The 26,027-nt window shown below is 36.7% G+C and overlaps 1 long non-coding RNA gene across 1 annotated transcript in view; it reads left to right on the forward strand.

Annotated features, from left to right (window-relative positions):
- LOC121074408 overlaps window positions 1-26,027 on the forward strand; it is a 504,929-nt gene that overhangs the window by 213,771 nt on the left and 265,131 nt on the right. Inside the window, exons 6-7 of the long non-coding RNA XR_005822307.1 lie at window positions 7,821-7,937; window positions 14,630-14,704. This is a non-coding gene — a long non-coding RNA (uncharacterized LOC121074408). The remainder of the gene's footprint in view (window positions 1-7,820; window positions 7,938-14,629; window positions 14,705-26,027) is intronic.

Genomic DNA, 26,027 nt, shown 5'->3' on the forward strand with positions numbered 1-26,027 from the left:
GGAAGTCTTCCTGTAGCATCTTCCCAAAGAGCATTTCTGCCATTCAGGAAACATACTTTGTGCAAACAAAGAAAATCTGTGGTTGCTTGTCCCTTCAGTATCCACGTGTTGATGGTTTTATTCTCCTTCATTTTGAATTTAGCTAATGATGTGGCTGAATTTTAGTAATCTATAATGAGAAAAGCACCATCTAAAATGTTCTTTTAAAATAATCAGATAGAAACTTATGCCCATAAATACAGGGGGAAAGGCACCTGTTTTCTGCAAACTGTTTTCTCTTTGGTAATGGCTCATTCCATATCAGCTGAACCACTCAGCTGCAGTGGGTTGTTGTTTTAGTTTATAAGGTTTTTAAAGGAATGCTGTTATACAATCTTTTAAAATAATACCAGGAATATTACATCTTTAGCTAAGAGAAGAATGCCATGATTATGAGATCTATTCCCTCCCAAAGACAGCCAGCCATATTTATAAATTGGTGTGATCTCACTAAGTAATTGTTCGGGTTTGCCTTGACTCACTAGTCTCAGTACTAAGTGGACTGGTAATTTAGCTTCTCTTTAATTTCTGACTATCTTGACCTTTATGCTTTCTTTTTATGTTGTTATACTAACATGGTATTTTGTATGCACTGAATAATACAGACAATAATGGTGTGTCTGTATTGAAACAGGGAGACATCAGGGGTTTTTATATAATTTTATTACTTTCTTCCACTGTGCATCAAAGTTCCACACAGAGTGCTGGTTTTTACCTAGGATTTTTTATTTTTTTTTTATCGAACAGAACTTTTCAACCTTGTGTGATCTCTTTACAATTCCCCTTAGAATACATAATTGTGCTCGATCAATTTGTTAAAGGCTTTTGAAGTGTTAAAAAAGCTGCATTAAAATTATTTTCTTTCAGGTTTTATGTTAATGAACATAGGTGCTATTCAAAGCAAAGTCAGTGTGTCAAGGGAACTTTAACTAAAGTTATTCTTACATAAACTAAAAAAGGAAACATCTTTAGTGGAGGAAAATACATTTAATGAGTAAGTGCAGCACACAATTCCTCCTTTCAAAAATGTCAGTTCATATTGAACCTCCATTCTAGATATCTTACAATTACTTTGTCAACAGAAGGTAGAGTAGTGATGGATGATACATTGGTTCTTGAAACCAAACTTTCTGTGAGTTACTTAGACTGAAACTAAGTGCTTTTACATTCCAGTCTTATTGATGATAGTGGTTTTATATTTATCACCCTGTCATTTCAGTTGACTGTATCAGCCTCTTCAGTGCAGGAATATGGACACTAATGGAGGTGTGTCCTTAGTGCTCTAAAGGGTCACAGATTCATTCCACTAACACGTTCACAGCCCTGTTATAAGCTCAGAAATTGTTTTGCCATTTTAAACAGTAATCTGAAGCTGTAGGTGCAGGCAGCCTGTGAAAAACAGTTTCTTACTGGTCTTTTTAGACCATGCTACCTGTTTGACACTGAATATGCTTCTTTCAGCTTTCACTAATATAATGTTACTGTTTTGCAACCTGCCCTATAATAGTCAGAATTCTACCAGGGCCTTGGGAGTCCAGGATCAGATTGCAACATTTATTTATAAGAAATTCTGTCAAGAATCAATAATAGTCTTGGGTCTCAAGTTCCTTCTTTAATAATACTTTGATATGATTTGTCACAAGCTAGCCCACAGTATCCACCAGATTTTATTACTTAGCTTGCAGCACAGTCTCTCATCTTTGAGTCATGAGATCAGCCATGGGGAGACCTTTAAAAAGCTATATTCTTTACTGTTTGGTTATTACAGAAAGTCTATATTACTCAATAATATCTTTTATAAGGTGTGCTGTCACATCTTCACATAGATGTTTAACCTCGATGTAGATATACTGAATGCCTGGAGGCCATTTTAGTGACATGGACATTGTTTTTCATGATTGGATGCCAAATGTATCAACAAAAACAACAGAAGTTGGGCCTTATTTTCACAGCTTGGTAGTTCTGACTGAATCTCATACTAACTGTCGATAGCAACTAAGATTTTATTTAGAGTGTAGAGTGTAACATTTTTATTACTTGAAAGTAGAAGAAATTCTGTGAAAGCAATTTAGATTACTTTCCACTGTAATATCAGTTCCTTAGGTTCTACTGTGTATCTCAATAAACAAGACCCTACTGTGTCACTCGCATATTGTAGTTCTAAATATATAAGGTTTAACTCAGACCTGAAATTCAGATAGTTACAGTTGGCATTTATTTATACAGGCTGGTTTACAAAATGAATTATATGTATTTTTGACTTAAGGCACAATATGCTTGATTCACTGAAATTTTCAGTAAAGTTTGTTACAAAATGCTTTGAGTGAAAACAATCTAATCAACATATAAAATTCAGATCTTCCTGTTCCATTTCTGTGAAATTAAGAACTGAGGAATCACAGAGGAAGAAAGATTTTTTTTTTTTTTTTTTCTGTGTATCTTGTATGTCATCAGTCATGCACACAAAAACAAATTATAAATATATATTCATAAATCATATTTTTTCCAAATATATAATTTGGGAAAATCATATACTAATTATGTCAAATGTATTATTTCTTGGAGTTTTCCTGTTACTATTAGGAACTCGTTATGTGTATTTTGCTTTATTTGAAGGTTCTTTTATTTTGCTATGTAACCATGTTGTTAGCAGAGAAGAAAGCTTTTAATTAGGGTATTGTTGAAAACTGAGTTACGTTTTTTGGTCCAGGCAAGTTTTCTTCAGGACAGAAGCATGCACGTTTTTCAACACTACTCATAGTGAGTATGTTAGAAAGATAGTAGGTGTGGTGATTTAATTTTAAGAGATTATATCTCCCTTGTTTATCATTTTTAATGCCTGTCCCAGCAAAACTTGTAAAGCAGGTAGGTCTTTGTGAAAGCCAATCCTCATGTATAATTAAGTTACATGGCCTGTTCCAGCTCAAATCTAAGAATACAAAACTATTAATAGATCCATGGAGGACTGTAGTACACATATTGCAAAATAAAAATAATTAAGAAGTAAAAGTAAATTTTGAATTATGTAGAGGCAATCTTGAATTGACTCTAGAAGTTTCAAGTGTTTTATTTTGGAATGTGACATTTTCACAGAGTAATTCTGAGACTAAAAATATACGTTGGTTTGACAAAAAAAAATTGTGAAAAGCTACTAGAATTCTTTCCTTAATGAGAATTTAATTGATAACTGGGGACATTTCCTTCAAAAGACTTTGCAAGTTATCCTGAAAGAAAGAGTTGAGTATAGATGCACTAGATCTAAAATGTTGTAATTCCGTAATATCTAAAACACCGTTTTAATTTTGCAAGTTGTTTCAATTCTGGCAACAGCCTTGGAAAAGAAGTCCTCAGGAAACACAGCAATGTATAATATTCAGTCATAGCATTCATTTTCAGGCATCCTAGTCAATTAATTTTGAAACATGTTTAAAAGATCGTTGTCTAATTATGTCTCTGATGTTTGATTTATATTGAATGAATGAACTAGGAAGATGAAAAATATCTTTTGCAATGGATATTTTGGAAAAATTAATGGATCTGCTACCACCAGCCAGTTCATACACACACACACACACACATATACAGACACATATGCACACACATACATATGCATATATAATAAATAGTGCAGCTATTTTCTTTGCCATTTTTACCATATGTAGTTGTAATCTAGCTTTAAAATACCTGAATAATCTACCTGCAGGTAACATTGACTTAAGTGAAAAAAGATAGTAATAATAATAAAAAAATGATAGAAAAAAAGCCTGGAGTAACCTATTGTGGAAAAGAAACGGCATAAAATAGGTCTGGACTTGAACACTTCCTCTATAAAATAAATGAGAAAAAAAAAATCAGGAAAGCTGTAGAGCTTATCAGAGAGAAAAAAAAATAGAGGAAGGCATTTCAACATTCAAGTTGCAAACACGGAGGTAGTAGAGACCTGGCTTCCTGCCTAAATTTCATAAACTAACCTCTGCTCTAAATTTATGAGAAACAGAGAACATGCTAACCCTAGAGCTGTCTTGTCTAGCTTGACCTCAAGCCCACAGGCTGAATCTGTCTCATCAGAGCAATTCATTCAGTCCATGGCCTGCTCTTTTCCTTAGAGCTGTTGCCCTCCCTGAGGAACAAAAGGAAATATGCTCATCACATGACCCAAATACAGATGTTGCCTATCATACGAACAGATTTATATCTGCCACATCCCTGCTTAGCATGCAGTTGTATTTTTTTTTTATTTTTTTTAATTTTTTTTCCAATAGCCTCCTTTGTACACATGCAAAGAGAAAGGCCATTTAGCTGGCCTTCAGTGCCTGCAGAACAGGATGTGTTATTAGATGCATCAAGAAAGCTTCCCCTCCCAACAGAGAAAGATTGTTCTTTTCTAACATGGATATTACTTCTTCATTGCATTAACTATCCCTCTAACAAGAGTATGACAAATGCCTATTTCTTTGCAGATATTTAGATAGTGCATTAGTAAGCAAGAAGGAACACACTGAATAAATACACCAGTTTTACCATTTTAATAGTATGAATGCATAGTGGGTAGGTGCCTATTTTTTAAAACTAGTAGCAGAGTCAATCTTTTCAAGATCCTTCATTGTTACTGATTCTGGAGACTCTTGTCAAGGTACTCACTCAAATGGACAAAGCTGATCAAACTAACTCAGATTCAGTATGTCTTTTTTTCCTTGAACCTTGTGATTTAGCAGTCAATCCTGACAAGCCATTGGCTATTGCCAGAGTCAGTTAACCTTAACATAATAATAAGTCCTGCAAAACCCCTCAAAATTCAAAGCAAAACAACTTGAATGGTTACTAATTGTGGTAGGTTGATGATACTGTGAAATTAATTGTATACAGGCATCATTAGTTTTATTGGTTGCAGGCCAACTGTGGCAGAGGTCTATTTAGCGTGTGATAGGAAAGCGAAGGAAAGTGTTAACTTGGGTTTTGATCTTATCAGCCTCAATCACTTCCATAAATCTGTGTTCTAGAAATGCATCTAAGTTTGTCCTAACTTTCCTGGGAAGCCCATATTTCCCTCTAGTCCCATCAAAGTTCACTTTATTAACCCAGGAGTTATAAGTTTCAGCAGAAATAAATTCTTTTAGCAGCAACAAAATGTACTTGTCGGGCTTTCCAACAGATTCTCTGAAAATCTCATTCTTTTGTGTAGGAGCCACATTTTGTATGCTTACCTCTGGCAGCTGCTCTTCTGTAGTACATTTGCCATCTCCTGCTCCCACATCCAGATCTGTAATACTCATGTATTCGTCAAGTTATGTTTGTATTCACTTCACCTCACTTGGGCATATAATTCACAGAGCCCAAAAGAAATGGTTGCCTTTTTTTTTTAAAAAAAAAAACTAGGACACAACAAGAGAGCAGAGTAAACAACAGATTTTCTACTCCTGAGCATTTGCAAGAACTCTGAACAGTGAAGGAGAAAATAAAACAAGATATGTCATTGAAAAAAAAATCCTAAATCCTGCATACACATCCTTGACTTTCAGTTGAGCAGAATAAACAGTCATAGTTTAGATAATGGCTTGTTTGCAGTTGTGTTTCAGTTCTGTTCTGTTATGCTTGGTGGAAGTATTCAAGTTCGAGTTCTTTTGCTTAGAAGTAGAAAAACGCCTTTGAAAGTGTGATCCTCCTGAGCAATCTTTTGATTTGTTTCTCCAGCAAATTTACCTGAATTTACCAGATCTGTAAGGGCTCTTTTTGATGTTTTTGAGGAATCTGTATGTTCCCTATGCTAAGTTTATGAATGTTGTATATATATCTCTGTAGTTGTTATATGGCTTCTGAAGGTCCACTTCAAAGTTAAATCAGCTGTCTGGCCATGGATCTGAAGAGCAGCGTCAGTTGACATATTTTGACACTCTTAATAATAGGCAATGGCTCATAGTTTTTGAATATTTACTTTATTTAATCAGGACCTGAGAACTGGTTGATCATGAGACGAGAGTTTGGCCAGGATTGCAGGAAGACACTTTAAAATTAAGAATTTGAAAGGAATTAGAGGATAATCCTCTGTTGACCATCTGTTTCCCAGTAGAACAAAGGGAGTGAGAGGAAAGACACCAAACCAAGGAAACCTAATTTGAGCTGTTTAGTCTCCTGAAACGAAGTGTAGATATGTCTTTAGTCTTCTGTTATTTCTAGCCCTTTTTCTTCTGCTGTTATATTCCTGTAGATAATTCTGTTTCTCTCTCTGAACATCCTGCCGTCCTGATGGTTTTTAGGAGGGCCGGATAGACGATCTACATTGCACTGTGCTGTAGAAAGCAATACAGCCACACCAGCATGGAGCTGTATACTGACAGGGCTGGATTCCCTCCAGAATGTAACAGAGCTCATTTACATTTAGCTCCAGGACCTATATATTACTTCACACTGTTCTGTGACAGAAGATAAACCTAGCCTGCCATGCTGGCATTAACATGGCTGATAATCAGGCATTTCTGTAACATTAGCAGCTCAATCTGAAAGTCCCATGCTAGGAACTGGGTTTGTGACTTCTACTTAGAAAGAGAGGCTGGGAGGAGATGAAAAGGACAGCTTCATCTCTGAGCTACAACTGTGAATGCCTGGGAAGTGAATTCAATGCACCAAGTTTGATCTGAAATGAAGATTATCCTTGTGCTTACTGAGATTCTGTTGCATCATGATTTTGCGTTAGGTTGTTCAACATACAGAGAAATGTGGCAATTGTTAACGTCTCTTGAAAGGAAGTCACTGCATTAAGATGCTAGGAGCACAGCACTGGAATGTGCACTTCCAGTAACTCATTCATTAGCACTGAACACCAAGAGAAGGAACATGCTCACTGCACACTGACAAACTCAGACCATTTGGCAGGTTCTGAGGCTTTTGGCAGGTTGGCATTGGGACATGGGCTGAGCTTTTAACCTTACCCACAACATTAATAATATTTAAATTGAAAGAATACGTACTCCAAGCAGGGCACGTTCCCAAGTTTGTGCCATGATCTAAGCCATGCTGTACTTCAGGACTCTGAGCTCTGGAGTGCTTATTAATTTTTCCCTGTAATTCTTAATAAAATTGTATTGCAGCATGCAAGCAACAAGGGCCTCTTTGATAATTTACTGTCTGCAAGTTCAAATCCATGTTAGTGAAGGGAACTGTCCGCCTTATATTTCAAAAGTAATGAATTCAAATTCTGTTGGGATTGTAATTTTATTAGAAATTCTGTGTATCTCCTCTTGTTATTATTTCTGGGTCAAATGTATCATTATATTGACTGATCAACACTTAATTTGTTATTATCCATAAGTGCTCAGCAAATAATGAAAATATCCTATCACTTTGTTAAAGAACAAACAAAAGAGACAGCATTAGGTTACTTTTTTAATTAATTTTTTGCATACATGTTGATCAAGCTTATATATCTCTGAGGGTTTGGCTGACCACTCAAACATCTGGCAGGAAAAGCTGAGCAGTGAAATAACTCATTTATATATAGTAAAGCCTGCGTTTTTACCACTGTTCACTGTAAAAATAAACAATGTGCAGGGCAGTAGGGTTCATGATAATGCCATAAGTTAATGATCTTGAGCACAGCAACAAACTTTGGATGTTGCCGTACTAACCATGGATTTCTGTAGCATCATCAGCTCAATCTGAAAATCAAAAATCATGCAGTTCCGTTCTAGGAACTAGAAGGCTTGTGCCTTCTCACTGGAAAGAGGAAAGACTAGGAATTTAGTTCTATTTATATTTATTGATTTATGGTACTTTCTGTTTTATAGCTATGACTGATTCTCCTGGATTTGTCAAGCATATTTTATCACAACTTCTACCAGCTGACATCCCATACAACGTAGAAGAGAGAGAAGGACTGAAATGCAACTTTCAGTACATGTAACGTAAGTGTATGTATAAATTATACCATTAATTACAAGTCTTGAGGAAAGGACACTGGACCTCATTTTCAAGCATTCTTAGTCCATACCAATTGAATTGAAGCTAATAAAAAGTGAAGTATTTAGTGTTTCTGAAAACTGGGACAAATTTTTTCCAGTTTGGGTAACCAGCATGTGCCTTTAAGAAACCTGTATATTAATCCTTCTGTATCTCAGCTTGCCTATCTATCATCTAAACCAGGAATAGTCTTGCTATAATATAAAGCAGCACTGACAAGAAAAAGGTATTCCTTTTCCTGCCATAGTCACCTTACATGGACCAGTTAGATGCACTATAGATTAGAAATATTATTTTATGTATTTTCTGGATAATGCAGTAACTATTAGGCATATCAACTTTACTTCCTTCTACTGAGAAAGTCTATAAGTGTGCTCAAATTATACCACAGCGAGTTGTTCATGCATGTCACCAATAAATGTAATGTTTTTTGCACATTGTATCCCAATTTCTTATACCTCTGCACCAAGTCAGTGTTCCTCTATGACTGTATTCCATGATGTGCTTGCACATGGGACTTACAATTATTTCATATGTCTCATAAATCCCTCCACAGTATCCTTGACTAATTACAAGTGGGCATGCTAATGTATTGTGTTTGGCTCTGAACTACCCGCAGACTGGCCAGCTGAGAGGCCAATAGTCAACAGAACTGCTAAATTCACAGTTGAAACCTTTCTTCCATGGAAGCACTAATTTGGCTCTTTCTTTACTACCCAGGTGCCAGTTTTCATGAAACTTACGGCAAACTTTATATCCTTTCAACAATTTTGCTCCCTCCTTAAAGAAGGGGAACTGGCAGATGGACAAAAGAGCAAACAGTGCAATATTATATACTTCATCCTCTGAAAAACAGGCTAAATGATATTTAAAACTTCACTCAAAAAGTTATGAAGTATCAAACAACACTCACAACAGCACTCACAGATTTGTGACAAACGACACTCACAGAGTTATATCTTATATATGTGAAATATCTTACAAATATAAAAGGTGAAATTCTGATTTATTCCTATAAGCTCTTTAAGCACTAATGTTTATCTAATGGATTCAGTTACCAAAAAATATTGCACATGCTACAGAAAGCATTATAATTTGGGATTCACCCATGCCATTATATCAAAGCTAAAATTATTCCTTGAGACTTTGGAACATTCCATGTTGGTTGATACTATGTGCTTTTAGCTAAAAGCTTCTTTCACTTTACATCAACAGAAGTGGAACAATTAATGCTTCAAAATACAAGAGAAGCTTTTGTTCTTGTTTAAATTTTTGTACCTTAGCTTGAAAGGTATCTTGAGCTCCTTTGAAGTTTTCCTTTAATATACTGCACCCAAACCACTTCTTTATAAGAGCCTCATTTAACTTTCACATTTTAAAGATCTTTCAATGAAAGCCCAAATGTAGCAAAAGAAAGTGATAATTGTTGAAACAGGCAGAGTTGTTGAATAGTGTATACACTGAATCTTATGGAAGCCACATCCTGGAAGCATCTTGTGCAACTCTGGCTCTAACATATAGCTGGCAGGTAGGTCACATTGCACAGAATTTGCTTCAGGCTCTAGGCTAATGTTTTATTGAATTATTCATCAAGTTTAATAATTCACAGAGACCCCAGTTCCATGTGGCCCCTTACAGAGAGCCCCATTTGCTTTCAGTGGCATTCCCTCAGAGGTCTACTTGTGCAATTCACTGACTCAGGCTTAAATGCCAATTCCCTGTGAAGTCAGTGGTTAGTTTCTATAGATTTCAGTAGGCATTGGATCAGATTGTATATTCTTTGATAAAGGACTGAGTTTTCTGCTCTCTGGGTTTGAAAAAAGCTAACATGCAGCTGATAATAACAAGAACAGCAACTGAAATTCTGAGTTCAGTGAAGCCACTTTGGACTGCAGGCAGAAGGTCAAAACAATCAACACCGAGGACTGTAGGATTGTTTGTTAATCCCGATAGCGCCCTTGCACTCCCAGTGACTGTATATAGTATTCCTGCCCAAGAGGCAGGTGGAGTGTTCAGTAGTGTCTGCAGAAGTTGGGAATATTTTCATGCCTTTATTTAATTCCCTGAATTCCTTGTGAGTAATTCTTGATAGTAAGGTTAGAGTATACTTCATTTACCATATAAGTTTGCCGCTTCAGATTTCTAATGACTTGTCTGGCTTTGAGGCTCTGATGCTGTCATCAAACTCCATGACAAGTGAGCAAATGTTGGTGTCATACTGTGGTTTATAAACGGCAAGCTCTATTGCCTTTATTTCTGCTTATTTTTTTGCTTCTGCCAGTGTTGTGGGAAGTCACACACCATTTCAGACCTTTGCAAGTCTCATTTTCATGGATTTTTTTTTCTTTCTGAAATGGGGCAGATGTCCCTTTCTGTAATAATTTAATTAACACTTCAGAATAATGCTGCATTAATTAATGCCAGATTACAATGGAAATGCTACAGAATTAACACTTTATATCAACATTAATGCAAAATGAGTTCCTCCTGGATAATATTTCTTACAGAGAATACAAAAAGAGATAATACTAATTAGGCCATCAATTTAAATGTACCATAATTTCAGTCCATGTCACTTATCTGTTCTCTAGCACAAAACCTTCTGTTCTACCACACACATTTTGCTGCATTGATATCAGAATGGCAGCCAGACTGGGAGTCATTTCCTAATGTACATTCCTGTGCATCGTAGTATATTCCTGTACTGTGATCTTGACTATGGTGCCTGTGTTGTGAAGCATTAAACTTTAAAGATAGGTATAGGCTTAATAATGCTCTGACACACCTCTTCTGCAGGTAGAGAAACTTTACTGGCAAAAAAATACCCTCACCAAAGGCACAGGACTTTGTATCATATACATGGCACATTATTAGACCGTAGCACACAGTTTGGGTTATTCTAATTCTTCCTGACATTGCCCACATGCAGCAGCAAATGCAACATCTGCAAAGTCATTCTTTTGCAATAGTTATTATTTTAACTGCTTGGTACCAGAATGTGAAACAAATAAAAAAACCAAGGTTCCTGTTCCCAAATAGCTTCAGACTCTGTAGTGTACCTCAGAGAATAAAATGATCTATTTAAAGCATGTCTGATCTGCACTTACACTTTGGTACTTTTTTCTTTATATGACCGTTGCCTGGATGCCACCTTGTGTGCAGGCAAGAAAAGAGGATTAAAAAGATAAATTCTGCAATGCAAAGCATGAAAAACATTTAGCAGAGACAATTCAATTTCAATGAATATCCAACAAGGCTTTTATTTCCTCTCAGTTTACCCTCCTGACTTTGTGGCAGTCTGCATGGAACCTGCTGGGTCACCATAATTTCAGGCTCCTTGCTCTTCAGCAACCGGTGTCAAAGACCAACAGAGAGCCAAATCACTAGAGGCCCGTCAGGCTGGCTTGCAAGCTCTGATGTTCATTTGGCATTCCCAGGGCTTACAGGGAGTTAGCTGCACTTCAGTCCGAAATATGTAATGAAAAGTATTCAGGGGCCTGGAATTCTTGGCTATACCAACATGCTAGCAGTTCAAGAGTTCTTCACCCACCATGAAGAACTTTTTTAGAAATTATAAAAGGATAATTTTTCATTTTCCAAAATGCAATTTTTCAGAGTTTTCTGCACGATGAATTTCATTGTATTTAGGCACTTTTATTCCAAATATAAACACAGACAAAATTTGAAATTTCCTGTGAAACATTACCTTTTGTGTGTGTGTGTACACAGCTTTAGCTGCTTTCTTCAAACAGTGAAATTTCCTCCTTTATGTTTTGCTCAGTAGATTTTAATTGTGTGCTTTTATACTAGCCATTCATACTAGTTCTTTTGTATAAAATTGAATGATTTGGTTAGACACAGAAAATGCTGATGCCCTCATGGCTTTTAGAATATTTTCCCCAACAAGGGGAATTTCAAGAAGCACTGTCACTCAGCAGATCAGATCAGGAGACAGTAGCTGTGGGAAACTATGGAGTGGCGACAGAGTTCAAAGAAAACAAAACCCCACATAGATGGTTCTGCTTTATGGAAAAATGTTTCAGCCCAGATAATAGCTCAGGAAGTTCTTTTGTTGGCACATTGTGTGCCTTCCAGAGGGAACCATTCTTTTTTTATAGGCATCTTGAATGAAATGTATGTCATGTGAAGAACAAGCAACTTGTATCCAAATGACATGAGCCCTAAAACAGGAGTTATGTGGGATTCAGCCATCACAAGTCTATGTGGTATTCTGCACCAGAATGAATTTCACACATTGTACTTTGGCTTTAGCATACTTCTTTCTCTGGAGAGTACCATTCTGACCCCTCTACCGCATGGTCAAATTGAGTTAATGCAATAGCTTTTCTTCTTTGAAGAATTTATTTTTAATTTAGAAAAGGTCAGATATGTGAATCTGTGTGATTTGTATTATGGAACTACCTCCTTATTTGGGGCAATTCACCATAACTGGTCATCACTGCCCAGGACTGTTAAAAGAATATGTAATTAGGAATAATGAAGTGGGCGGATATTTAAAAATATGAAGAAAACTTATTTCCAAGGAGCCATCTATTTGATAGTAGAACAGAGTTTATAGTGAACTTCAGTAAGCCCTCATCATTAGATGGATTTATAATTCAGTGCATAATAGACAAAGTACTAGAAAAAAATATAGCTACATGGACTGAACTGATGTTGATCCCAGAGTTCTGGAATTAAGAAATCTCACAAATCTTTTCTGTTTCTAACTTCTGTGAGGACTTGCAAAGAAGGACTTTTGTAGATCAGGACTCAAGTATAGTAAAACAGCTTTGTATAGTAAAACAGCCTTACTCTAAGGAAAAATTTGCTCTGTGCCAATCTACACTGTGCCTTCCCATCACAAGTGCTATTAATCCGTTACTTTCACAAGCAATGAAGTATGTTAAGGAAAATGTAAAAAAAAAAAAAAAAAAACAGAAAAAAAACTGAAGATTATTTTTAGATTTTATATGTATCAACTAGAAACTAATTGGATTAAATATTTTAGTATAAAAAGAACACTTTTTCCAGACTTTTGCTTTAAGTCGCCAGTTTTCAATATGTGTTTTTCTCTTTTTCATTCTACATATTGCATTTTTTCTCATTAAGTTATATGGTCTTAAAATAAAGAACTCTTAATTTTAATTTTTTAGTTGATCTTAACCCTTCATTGCTAAGAATGGTATCATGGAGAGGGAAAAGTGTCTTAGCTGTACAGCTAACTGATGCTGCTGTCTTTAGCAGAAAATGCAAGTGAATATCTAAAGGTAATAGGGTCAGATGCCTCCCTTGAAGACGACATCTTTATGGAACGTAAAAATTTAAATGCGTATATGTCAGAGTTAAGTTCAAGTATTTTAGTACCCACATATTTAAGTACTAGTTTAGTTGTGTTTTTCTTTTTCTTTTTTTTTTCCCCTCTGGCACATTTCCAACCTTTAATCAGATGTGAAATACTTGTAAGGTGGTGCCTGATGGAAGATTTCAACAACTTTTCAATTTTAGCTTTATGTTTAAAGCTTCTGCAGGACATCTTTCTTCTATGACAGCACCAATACATTGATAACACCTGCCTCTTTCCAGTTGATCACACCTGTTGACACTTATGTGCATTAACAAATCGACTAATAACCTTATTCTGATTCTCTTTCATCTGCATTTGTACTGGTAGCTCTATGCATCCAGGATTATGATATACAATGTATTCCCTGTTTAAATGGGTTTTATTGAGTGCCAAACCTATTTCTGGTCATATTGCTTAATGATACATACCTCTAACTCAGAAAGGGTAATTCAAAGAGAATAATAGGATTTTTTTAAGGATATAAATAACTTTGAAATGATACTGTCCTTGGACTATTGTATGTGTTATACATCTTTACATTTTGTCCCAGAACAGTAAGACAGTTCATGTTCGTATCATTTCTGTGTATTTATGTATATGAAAGTGAAAAGCCCTGAAAGATATGACTTGAAAGGCTGTACTGGTAGCCAGAAAACATGGTACTCCTACCACAGTGCTGCATATTGGAGCACAACATAAATAATACCAAGTTAATTCCTGAGGGGATAATACATCCATGGGGAATGGGATGACATTGTTAAGGTTATTAGCTTGTCTTGTAAGAACAAGGGAGCCTCAGTCAGGTGGTGCTGCACCCAGGCTAATGCATCTGCCATCATGATGATGGTAATTAATCAAGGACAGCACCACACTGCTATTGCTGTGCTGGTTCTGGTTCTGGTGTTTTGGTACATCCGAGTGAGGTTGCAACTAAATCAGAAACCACTGCACAGGTGTATATTACCAAAACCATGAAAAATATTACTATCACCAGAGTTACATACTCAAATTTTGCTGGTAAAGAAATTAAAAATCACTTTAAAAAAAAAATGTACTCAGACACTCATTAAAGCTATACTACGTAGATTGTCTAGTGACTATGGATCATTTGAAGTGGACAAGTTTAAAAGCAATGAGTGAAAACAACAACAATCAGAAAACTTTGAATAAATTCAAAGAAATCACGATCAACTCATGGATATTTGACAATAGTTTTCTAAGGTATTTGTTATGCATTGTTTATTCACCTCTAACAAGTATCATACAGTATAAATGGTGTTTTTATTTCAGCTCCTAGAAGATTAAAAAATCTGTGGAAACTAGCTGAGAGTTTTGTAAGCATATCTGAATGGTGAATAAACTGAGGTAGGTTGGAGTTTATGCCCCTGAACATGTTGTACGATCAGTGGATAAGACAGGGTTTAAATATAGATTGAAAACCACAGGGTATTAAGTATCAAGGAATATTTTACCTTATGGAGTTGAAGGCTATGACTGAACTTAACAAAGAAGTAATGTGAAATACAGTGAAAAAAATAATTGCTGGGTGGTCTCTGCCACATACTGTATCATGTGGTGGAAAAGGCTGAGAGCCATAAGAAAGACATTGGGACCAAACCCGACATACTGTATACATTAAATATCTTGCTATTTACCTTCTGAGAAAAGTTCTAAAGAAACTCATGGATTTCTTAACAAAAAATATATGTCATTATAGGAAGTCCAAAATCTGGGATGAAAATGCTAATGTTAGCCAAATTTAGGTGGAGCAAATTTGTGTGTGTGTGTGTGAGAGAGAGAGAGAGAGAGGGAGAGAGAGAGAGAGAGAAAAGCTTTGGAGTTGAGCTCAGCCCATTTGGATAGTCTTTGTAAAAGTGCAAACTTTATTTTTTCCCTTCTTTTCATTAACAACAGTGAACTGAAAAGACTTAGAATATGAGTTTTGTATTGAAAGCCATGGCTAAGGAGATTTTGAATCACTGGCAAAATGCAAGGGAAAATATAAAATGTAAAAAAGAGACATCACTATGAAACAAAATGAGTGTAAGATTTTTATTTATTTATTTATTTTTACTCTTTTGCCTTCTTTATTTTTCAATCTCAAATGTCAGGGCCCTGAGGGCACCACCAGGCCTCACAGGCCCAGATCAACTGCCCCAGCAAGGTCTCAGCGGGGCCAGTCCCCAGCTCCCCCAGCCCGGCCCGGCCATGGGCCCCGCTGAGCTGGGCCCAGCCACAGCCCCGCGTGCTGGTCTGGCCTTGGCCCATCCCCATCCCCAGTGAGGTGCCCAGCACCTGGGGCTGGGGCTGCCATGGGCCTGCCCTGCTCCTGGCTGGGGCATGGCAGGGCCCAGGCTGCCAGACCCTGCACAGGGCCCTGATGTGTAACAATTAAAGCAGGAGGTCTGCATGTTTTAGTGTTACAGTGTTACTGAAGGGGCTGTTTCTTTCCCATCTATTTGTAAAATCGCTTAGGTTCAGATCAGGTCTTTAAATGTGCAGTTGCTGCCTTCCTGCTGATGGTGAGAGAAGTGCTGCAGAAACCTGCTCAGCTTCTTCACCAGGACTCTAATGCAGAGGCAATGTAAGTAAAACACAGTCATCTGCTAATTTCTAAGGGATTTGAGCCAAGCCCCTTAACTATATACATTATATTCTTCCCTCCTTTCTGCTCACTTCAGTCTCAAAATTAACACTCATACCTTGAGTGAATAAGCACTGTAGCACTAAATGCTATAGGGAAGCAATGGAGAAAGATTACAGTGAGTTCAAGAAAGGAATTTTAGTGTGCTGCCTTATCCCTGCTTCTTTAGTTTTTGATTAATGGAACAATAAACACCAATGAGAATCAGTGCAGATAGATTAAGAGGTATGGACAGATGCTTGTCTTGTGACTCTTCAAAGGGCATTTACTGTCTTAAATACTCTGTGATTCTGCAATTTTGGTTGAGTTGGTGACTCTATTCCATTTCTATGGGTATCCAATTACAACTCAAATATTTGCACTTGACAGCAGTTTTAGACTACATAATTAAATGAAAAATGAACCAAATGCAGTACATACTTTAATAACAATCAGTCCTAAGAGAATTTTAGAAGAACAACTTCTGACCCGCCAGGATTATTAAACATCCCATAGCATTTTTTGTAAGATTAGTCACAGTGTCTTTTCTGAAACTCAATTTATATTATTACATTCTGCCCCCATAAATCGCCCTACAGTATCAACTGAATATAGTATTCGTGCTGTCACATATTGTTGTAGAAAGTTAAAAAGCTGTCATGTTCCACCTCAGAAATAGATCCACTTCGCTAGCGTGTAATGCAGTTCTATTACAAGATTTGGAATATTTTGTTACTTTACAATTCAGTACATTTGCAAGAAAACCTATTATTTTTTCAGTGCTTCTTGGTGGCCTAATCTGCATCAATGAGTATAGAAATTTGCTATCAGCGAATACAGAATCTGCAACTCCTTATTTAAGACCAGTCTTTTGACTTAGATGGGAGCCAGTAGTCCTGCTACCCATGATAATTATGCATCTCATGATATGTTAGCCAGAACAGGGATATAAACCTAGTGCTCTATCCGGATTCAAGTGTGAATAATTACATTCTGCCTACCTAAGTTCCCACTGCAGTTTCATTTGGGTACAGTATATTTCTTCATTTCCTGCTCTAGGGCCTGTTCTGGCATCTACTGAAGTTAATGGAAAGTTCCCTAAGACTTTGGTGAAGGAAAAGTCTATAAACTGTGGTGTAATTTTGTTGTGGTATTAAACAGAAGTAGAATCTGTATCTTATTATAAATTGCTTGCACCATAAAATATCTTTAACAGTTAGGAAAACTCTTCATATCTCATCAACATAAAGTAGATTATGTGTATATTCAAGATGTAACTACTAGCAATTACCATATTATATATGTGTTCTATAGGAGTCATAATGTATGCTAATTTCACATATATATATGGCTGATCCCAGTGTCACTGAACTTTCTTTTGCATTTAGTGAGGAATGTCTTGCCTATGCCTTAAGAGTGGTAGGACATAGTAGCCTGATGAAGCATGGAAATTATATTCTCTGTCTTTGCAAATGTGTGCAGAAACAAACAAAAACTAAACCAGAAATAAACAACTTGTTCAAAAATTGAAGTCTTCTGAACCTTAGATCAATACCTAAACTACAACACTCCATGATACTTCATCAGGGAAATAATGAAGGTGCAAGAAATTGATGCTCTGTAGATTTCTTAGCAAAATGTATTTTTGCTTTAATAGCATTCCTGGAGATAAGAGTACAGGTTTTGAACCCTTCTCCGTTGTCTCTAAGATGTTCCTTGGAGGAGATGAGGAGAACATGTCTCAGTGAGCAACTGAGAACAAAGGCAGACCAAATTGTAAAGTGCATATTCAAACCTGAGCTTTTCTAATGTTTTGGGGGTAATCAGGCCCATCTTTAACAGGAACTGATTTTATTTAGCATTTGAATAAAGCAAGGGTCACTGTCTAATAAAACTAGATGACTCCAGCCCAGAACATGTTTGATACAGTCAGGGAATTCATCTTTTTACTGCTCATGCTCATCTTTTTTGCATGCTCCCACAACACCATTTTTTCCTATGTCAGACACAAATCATCTTGTAAATGTTGGGACAGAAGTTACTAGAGAACAGAGCTAACAAGGACTAGAGTGGAAAGGGAGATCAGGAAAAAAGGTAGAAGCACAAGATGTTATGACAGGGATCTACTGTAGAGATGAGAGATAAAGAATGTTTGCAAACATTTAGCTCTTACTCTCTCAGCAAGTCAGGTTGTTTTGGCTTTCCCCAGTTAATCTCTGGTTTCCTCAAACTACTAAGACCTACTGTAATTGTTTTCACCATAGCAGAAAGAGAGTTACATCCACCTGTACATTACACGTCTGTCTCTCTACTGTGTATCAGAAAAATAGGAAGATACACTTTGTCATACTCTTTATAAACGGTTGATTAACTCAGATCTATTTGGGGCTGGAAAATTTAAGCCAGTTTTAAGTGTGAATATCCCTATATATGGGTATATTCATATTCTCATTAGACAGGCCCAGGCTGGGGTAGGACACAAGGCATCCGTTTATTCCCCCAAAGCCCGTGTCATGTACTTTTAACCTTGGCTTGAGCTATTGGCATTGAAATTGCCAGCATCCTAAGTATCCTTTTCTGTGGCGTTAGAGAAAACCAGGAGTGTTGTATGAAAGTAGGTCTGGAGTAAAAGTCAGTGGTGGCAGCCTTGTGTCTTCTCTCAGAAACCAGCAAAGGAATTCTTCAGAGAAGCTAAAGCAGTGGGGAGAATCTCAACTATTTAATTCTGTGATGCTTCCTGTGGCATTGGGAGGTCATTTTAATTCAAGAGCAAAAACAACAGAGAGTCTTGCAGTTTCACATACAGCATCTCTAATAATTTAAAAATTGTCCGAATCAGAACAGTGGTACAGGTGAGCAAGCTGGTGAAAACCCTCCTGACAAGAAAACTGGTTTTATTTTATTTAATTTTTAAATGTTTCTACAGCTTGCTAGATTCATAACCTAGGGCAAGTTTAATTAAAGTCAATGAAGCAGTTTAAAGTGAAGAAAAAATCAGCATTAGAATAAGTGTTGATTGTTTCCTAATTATGCTGTGGACTTTCTCTGTAATTGATTCCTGCCTTTTTAACTCTAGATAAAGTCACTGATATATACCAATGTAGACAGGAGACATGGGAAATTCCTTCATAAAATTCCTTTACTACTCACTTATGTATATACGTCGGCAGCCTTGTTACATGATCCTTTTCATTGCTTTTTGTCAACAGTTAGACAAGATGGATTTTATTTTCTGAAATATTGTAATAATACAATAGTGTATGCAGAAATATTTTGCATGTGTAACTGGGAAAACTTTTGGTTTACAAATCATTTATTTGGAGAGAAAACCTACATGATGTCATCTTAAGCATCCAGACTCAGCCTGAACAGAAAAATACCAGTGAATATGGAGAATAGTGGTTGTTATGAATATTACTCCTAATGCGGAGATGGTCTCAGTATGATCTTGCTTGGACGGGGGTGGGCAGCTTGCCTACGCTGCAAGTGCACCGCTCTTACCTTCAGTGGAGACACCGAGCCCTTACAGGCAGGCGGGCTGCGTAACCACCAGTCACTGACAGAGCCGTGCTGGTAGCACGGGAGGAAAGGCTCACACTGAGCTTTATTCCAAGCAGGTACTTCAAAGGTTCCAGAGCAAAGTCCTCAAAGCACAGGAATCTGGCTTTTGGTTTCTAAACTCATATTTAAAAATGTTGCAGGATTTTCTTTTAAAGCTACATATAGAATTTGTATATTTTGAGCTTTCACTTTTACTCTAAAAAATATTGACCATGGTCAATACTTTTTACTGAGCATTAGAATTTACTTTATGGATGACCTCTTGGAGAGCTTTTATTCCCATTCTTATTTTTTGTTGTCCTACTCCCAAACATGAGATCGGAGTTGTAGTCATATTAAAGCCTGAGATACAAAATCTTATATCTGTGAAAAAACTTAAGTGTGTGGCTGACATCTGTCTTCAAATTGAATTTTCTGAAGTATTTACAAAAGAAAACACACAAACGTAAAGATGAATTGTGTTTCACCGTGTTTTAAATCTTGCTACTTTTGCTCTAAACAGAACCTTGTCATGCACATTGCTGTTGTTTTGCAACATTCACACTGTCTGTGTTGTCCTGGGATGTTGGACTGTTACCTTGGGACAGTCAGGTGTCCTATCCTCATCCCTTCTGAGTTTCATTGGTACCCCAGGATCAAGTCTAGAATATAATTCCATCCACCCTTCCAAACAGAGGTGAATGGTTCTACCAGGGCAAATCACTAGATCAGATCACAAACCAGGCTGATGATCACCTGGCAGGAATGCAGACTGCCATTGCCTGTATCAAGCCAGGAAATGTTTGGAAGGAATTTCTAGAGGGAGTATGTAATTAGCAGATCAGGAAATGGTAATAAGTTTTCATAATGGTGACCTAGATAATCACTTTACCAAAATAACTCAAAATGCAAACAAGTTTTTATTTGCAAACAAGTTTCCCCAGTTTTTAAATGCTGGGGAGGAAGTAGAGGTAGAGGGTATCAGGATAAACACAAACCTTTAGGCTTCCTTATGGTAGATGCAGCATCTCATGCTTTGACTTTTCTGAAACATCCCAGTTCATCTCATATAACCCATCAGAGGAAGGTATGAGGTGGACGATTTATCCTGTAGCCATCTCATCCAGAAATTTACCTTGAAGTTTTATGTTTTCAAATCTATCTGCATATCAGTAAGTATTCCCACTGAGCTGTTATGAAAAAGCATGTGCTGTGTTATACCAGTTATGCTCTAAAAGAAAAATCAGCTTTTACAGGCAGCTGTAAGTACCCTTTGTTCAGTACTACACATTAAATAAAGTATGTATTACAATTTTTGTTACACTTACTCCTTTGTTTTATTTTAGACAATTTATTCAGTCTTCAAAATCCTTCCATCGAGATTGTTGCCTGATGACTGTCCAGAGGCCTTCTTAAATTAGAGCAGGTACATTGGGTTCTGCACTTGTGAAATTCTGATTTGTCCCATCGCTCTTCATTGCCATTTAATGGGCATATTGCTGGTCCTGATGAAGAAAGAGTCTACTTGGCAAGATGCAGTAAACTAAGCATGAGCTTTGAGTGGGCTTCTTGATAGAGTTCACTAGAGGACTGTAACATTTACAGAGGAATTGAAATGCTCCTAGCAGTGCATTTTTCCTATGAGAAACTCAGTAAATGCTCACAGATTCAAGGGCTACAAATGAAATCTTTTGCATCTCTCTAGAGATACAAAGAAAGCATTTCACATTTATTTTGCAAACAATCAATTGAATAATCAGGCTATTTTTGTAGAAATGATAACTTGTTTGTAATTGTGTGTTAAAAAACACATTGCAAGTCATTTAGGTTGCAAGATCAAGCACTTCCAATTTAGAGGATGGGCCTAGAATCCTAAGTCTTCTTCCCTGAGGTATGTGTTACAATAGCGTTCATATTTACAAATCACATATTATTTTTGCCTCATTTTACACACAAGAGCGATGATTCTCAGGGAATAAGGAAGGTGTTGAATAGTTCTTTTTAACTTCATTGCTTAGTCTGTAGTCTTATGCTTTATTCGTTGTCCGCTCTGCCAGCTAATGTAATCCAAACCTGCACTGCATTTGGAATTACTCATTTCTTTTTACTGTTTTCAATGGCATTCTTCATTAGAGCATTATCTGAATACTTCACAAGCACCAATGAGTTTTTCTGTATAGGGAAGCCAAGAATATTATCCCTATTTTATAGACAGGGAGGTGTGAATTAGCTGAGCAATAGTAAGAAGTCAACATGACTAAAACTCATCCTTGCGCTGCTTTTAAATTTGTATCTGCTGAGTGACATTGCATGTCCTTATGTTCCTGTATTATGTGTAAGGGTAAATAGGAATTCTGACTTCCTGTCTTTCTATCCTTCATGATCTGGCCTGTTTTTATTATAACATCCTTTATTTGGGCAGTCGTTGTCTTTTTAATCTTTCCACGTTGGGATTTCCCTTTAGGCCCTTGTCATTTTCACTGCTCATATCTAGACATTTACACTTTAAAGAGAATAACATCAAAATTCTCTTTAATTGTCCATTAAAAAAAAAAAAAAGCTCTGGAATATTTTTATCAGAAATATATCTTTTTAAAGCATTTTGTAATCTACAAAATAACAACAACACAGACAGCATCAGTGCTCACTTCCTGTTCATATGCGTTCTGGGAGTGAGGAATCCCTTTCATGGACAATGAACATCTATGTGGAGGCCATTAGACAAGTCTGACAGAGGATGCTGATTAACCTTTATTTTGTTGCTGGTGGTTTTACAAAACAAAATTGTGACCAGTGAAAATTAGCCTAAGCAAATTGTGCCTAGTCTGGACAGCCCACTGCAGGGTATGAAATGGTCCTTTGCAATGAACGGGGCTCATTTAAACAGCCAGGCAGCTGCATACAGCGTGAGTAGTCCTTATCTAAGTCACTCAGTGGCTTGTATTTGTTATTCAGACTGGTATTCACTTATGTGTAATCTCTATGTATTTAAATTGGGAACAGTTTTAAATAATTAACATAAATACATCAACTCTAACAAGCATATCATACTAAGTAACACAAGATGCGGATTGGAGAGTGCTAGTAGGAGTGTGGGTCCGTGTGCTCCTGTGGCCTGTCGATGCTGTTGATGGCTATTAGAAAATGGCATTCATAACTGAAAATTAAGCTCCGAGTCCCATATGGGGTTGTCTAGACCAAGCTAACTCCTTGAGCAACTGTAGAATTTTCGGTAAACAATTGCTACAATTGCTACAGTTTTTCTCTGGCATGATTTTGGTTACTTGCACTATTTTTCTTTCCCGAACCAATGCAAATGTGGGCACTGAATCACACTTTGGTGTCCTGACACCATGCACTGCAGTGATAGCATGGTGGCTAATGGTGTGTGGGCTAGGTGCGATGTCGCCGTTCCAAAACAGAGCAAGTACGAAACCAATAGGCAGTACAAGGAGAAACTCCTGCTGACAGCAGGTATTTCTGTTTTATCTGAAAATAATTTACTGAGTAGATAATTGGTGAATTCCCAATGGGAAAAAACTTGATTCTGTCTGAGCATAGGTTACCAGACGTACCACCATAAAATAATTGATTTTGTGATATATCAAGTAGGGACATAGTTGAGACTATTGAACTTTTCACTTAGGGCCTCAGGGTGAACTTGAACCAAGCTCCCAAAGGTGAAGAACCAGTGCTTGACATGTGCGGGGTTTTGCACTCTTAACAGCCTCTTTAACTTTAATTTTCTCCTCTTAATCTACTTTCACCAAGATCTAGATGTGCACAGAGTCTCATTAAGATGGTTGAGTTGTCATAGGAGATAATCACCAAAGGAATGTGTTATAAAAAGAGAAAAAAGTATGTCTAGAAAGTCTGAATAATTTTTTTATGCTGTTGTTTTAGTGAAGAGGTTTTGGATGCTGATAGGAAAGTTACTATAGCTATAGGGCACATTTAATTGCATTTTAGAAACTTCTTTTAATCCTGTAATAACAAAAAATTAAATCAGTGCTGACATTTTTTTGTTGCCAGAAGAAGGTAGTAAAAGGGTAAAGAAATAATTGTTAGTTCTGAGAATATAATTAGCAACTTTAATGCTTTAATCTAAAAAATGCATATTTTGAGCCTGGGTGAATGATTAAAGAAAAGATATTGAAAGCCTTTGAAATTTCTAACTGTTTGGTTTTAATTGTAAATTATGATCACTATAATTAGCTCATTTAGTACATTTATAATGTAAACAAATATGAATATACAGAAGTTCAGTGATATATTTCAGGGCAAATTTTTCAGAGCAACATTGTAACCCTGGGCTCTATTTATTAAGCCTTTCTTGTAGTGTTTGGCACTGCTTCATTCTTTCCTTCTGTTTTTTTTTTTTCTCTCTCTCTCTCTTTTTCGTTTTTTTTTCTGGGAGATAAAAGCAAGCCGTACATAATACTTGCAGGTCTCTGCTGAGATCTTAATGCATCTGGAACTACACTGAAGAAAATACAGATAGAAATCTGGTCCTTTTGGGGCTCCATTTAACCCTTGTTCTGAAGCTTCCGTGCAGCCGGGGTATTTAGCATGTTAAAAAATAAATGCTATGTGTTTTCATAAACACCAGGTTGTTAATACCGAGCAATTAGGTCAGCTGAAAGTGATGTGTCAGGTAGACTTACTTATTTCTATAGTTAGGTATCTGCAGAAATAAGTATGTCTGCTCTGAGCTGTTGTTCCCTTGTGATGCACCCTGTGCAGCCTCCCGGGACCAAAATCTTCTTTTCCTGATGCACGCGCTGCCCTACACATCACTCAGTAACATGAACAGGAGCTGCCTGGCATGCTAATGGAAACACTTAATGAGTAACAGGATGTTTTTCCCCTATCAAGTTCAAAGATTAAAAATTTGGGGTTTAGTCTCACTATTATTTTTACTAGAAAGGCATCTTTTGTTACATTTCCAGAGCTCAGTTATCATGCTGTGACACACTGCATCCAGTCCTGATAAGTCATGGAAAGTTATGATTAGTTAAGCTCCTTATGAATAGAGAAGGCTTCCCTGAAGGTTGAAAGTGGCCTCCAACTTGAGATTTTAAATCATTGTTGAAGTGTTTTGACTAGCCTGCCTTTGTGTACACTAAACAGTTTAAGGTTACTTTTTAATCCAATGGCACCTGTTTTATGATGTACACTTGCTGTGGATTGAATGTTGTTCTGTTGATCACTGCCAGCTGTCTCCTTGGGATCCTCTAGTAACCAACTTAGTTTATCTCAGCGGAATGAATTGTCGGTAATGAGCATCTGATAACTTTTCTGCTGAATTCTCAAGATTTTTTTTAAAAAGCTCTTCTTCTGTCACACTTCCATGTGATACTAAATGTGTTAAAATGTGTTGAGAGTTGGTTGTTCTGTTCTTGCACCATGAGCCTTCAGGAGTTAACATTTTTATAGCATGAAACGAAGGTAGAGAAGGTACATACTGCAGCACTGTATGCACCATATTCTGTGGATATTTTCTTGCTGAAGGAAGTAAGCCCTGGTTATTACAGCTGTCACGGTGACACCTGATATTTGAGTATCAGTGATTGCCTCACCCACCACATGACCCTGATCACTCCCGTGATTCTCTGTCCACTATTAAACTGTGAAAGGTCTTGGCCCTCCAGGTGCTGTTTCAAGCCTGAAATAGCAACTTGTCTGTCATACTCTCCCTGACTAACTTAATGCTTAAGGACCCAGCAAAAATATTTAAGGTAGACAGGCTCTCATACAGCAACAAAGCAAAGAACCTGTCTTATGTCCATTTTAATGACTGATGCTGAACAAGAGCACTAAGTTTGCATTAGTCATTAGAAAAGTGCAAACTTTAAAATGTCTTTGTGGCTTAATTCTCAACAATTTCATTTTTTGCGTTTCATTTTGACTTTTCAGGATCATGCATGGTTCTTGAAAATCTTGAAACGTATCTTGAGATTTCACACAGAAGTGGGAGCACATAATATCAGGATAATTTTCATGAGTCAAAACTGAAAAATTCCAAAATATTTTCCTACAAATTTAATGTCCAAATCAGATCTTTAATGAAATTTTCCTTCCCCAGCAGAAATAAATAAATAAATAAATAAATAAATATTTTTAAAAAGGGAAGGAAAAGGAAGGAAGGAAAAAAATGGTTCATGGAAACCTAGTTAAAAAAAAAAACTAAACCTATAAACCAAACTTCAAAACTATGTAGTTGAAATGATTAGAACTTTTCATGATGCACTTCTTTCCCTCCTTTGTGAGGACCTTACTTGTGGTAAGATTAATCTAAAAGTTGCTTGGCCTAGTCAACAGAAAAGACTTAGAGAATAGACTTTTCTATGCAAATAAGGTGTTGGAAAATATTCTGTTCTTAAGATAACAGAGCTGGCCTAACTTGCTATTGCTGCGTACATTATATAAGCTTTGACACAGTGCTGTGGGGTTGTTAAGACATTTCCAGATCTTCCAGATCTGAATGCTATTTTTTTTTTAGCCCTGTACTGCTTGACAGCCAAG

This window comes from Cygnus olor, chromosome 8 (assembly GCF_009769625.2).
Source record: "Cygnus olor isolate bCygOlo1 chromosome 8, bCygOlo1.pri.v2, whole genome shotgun sequence".
Lineage (NCBI taxonomy): Eukaryota > Metazoa > Chordata > Aves > Anseriformes > Anatidae > Cygnus > Cygnus olor.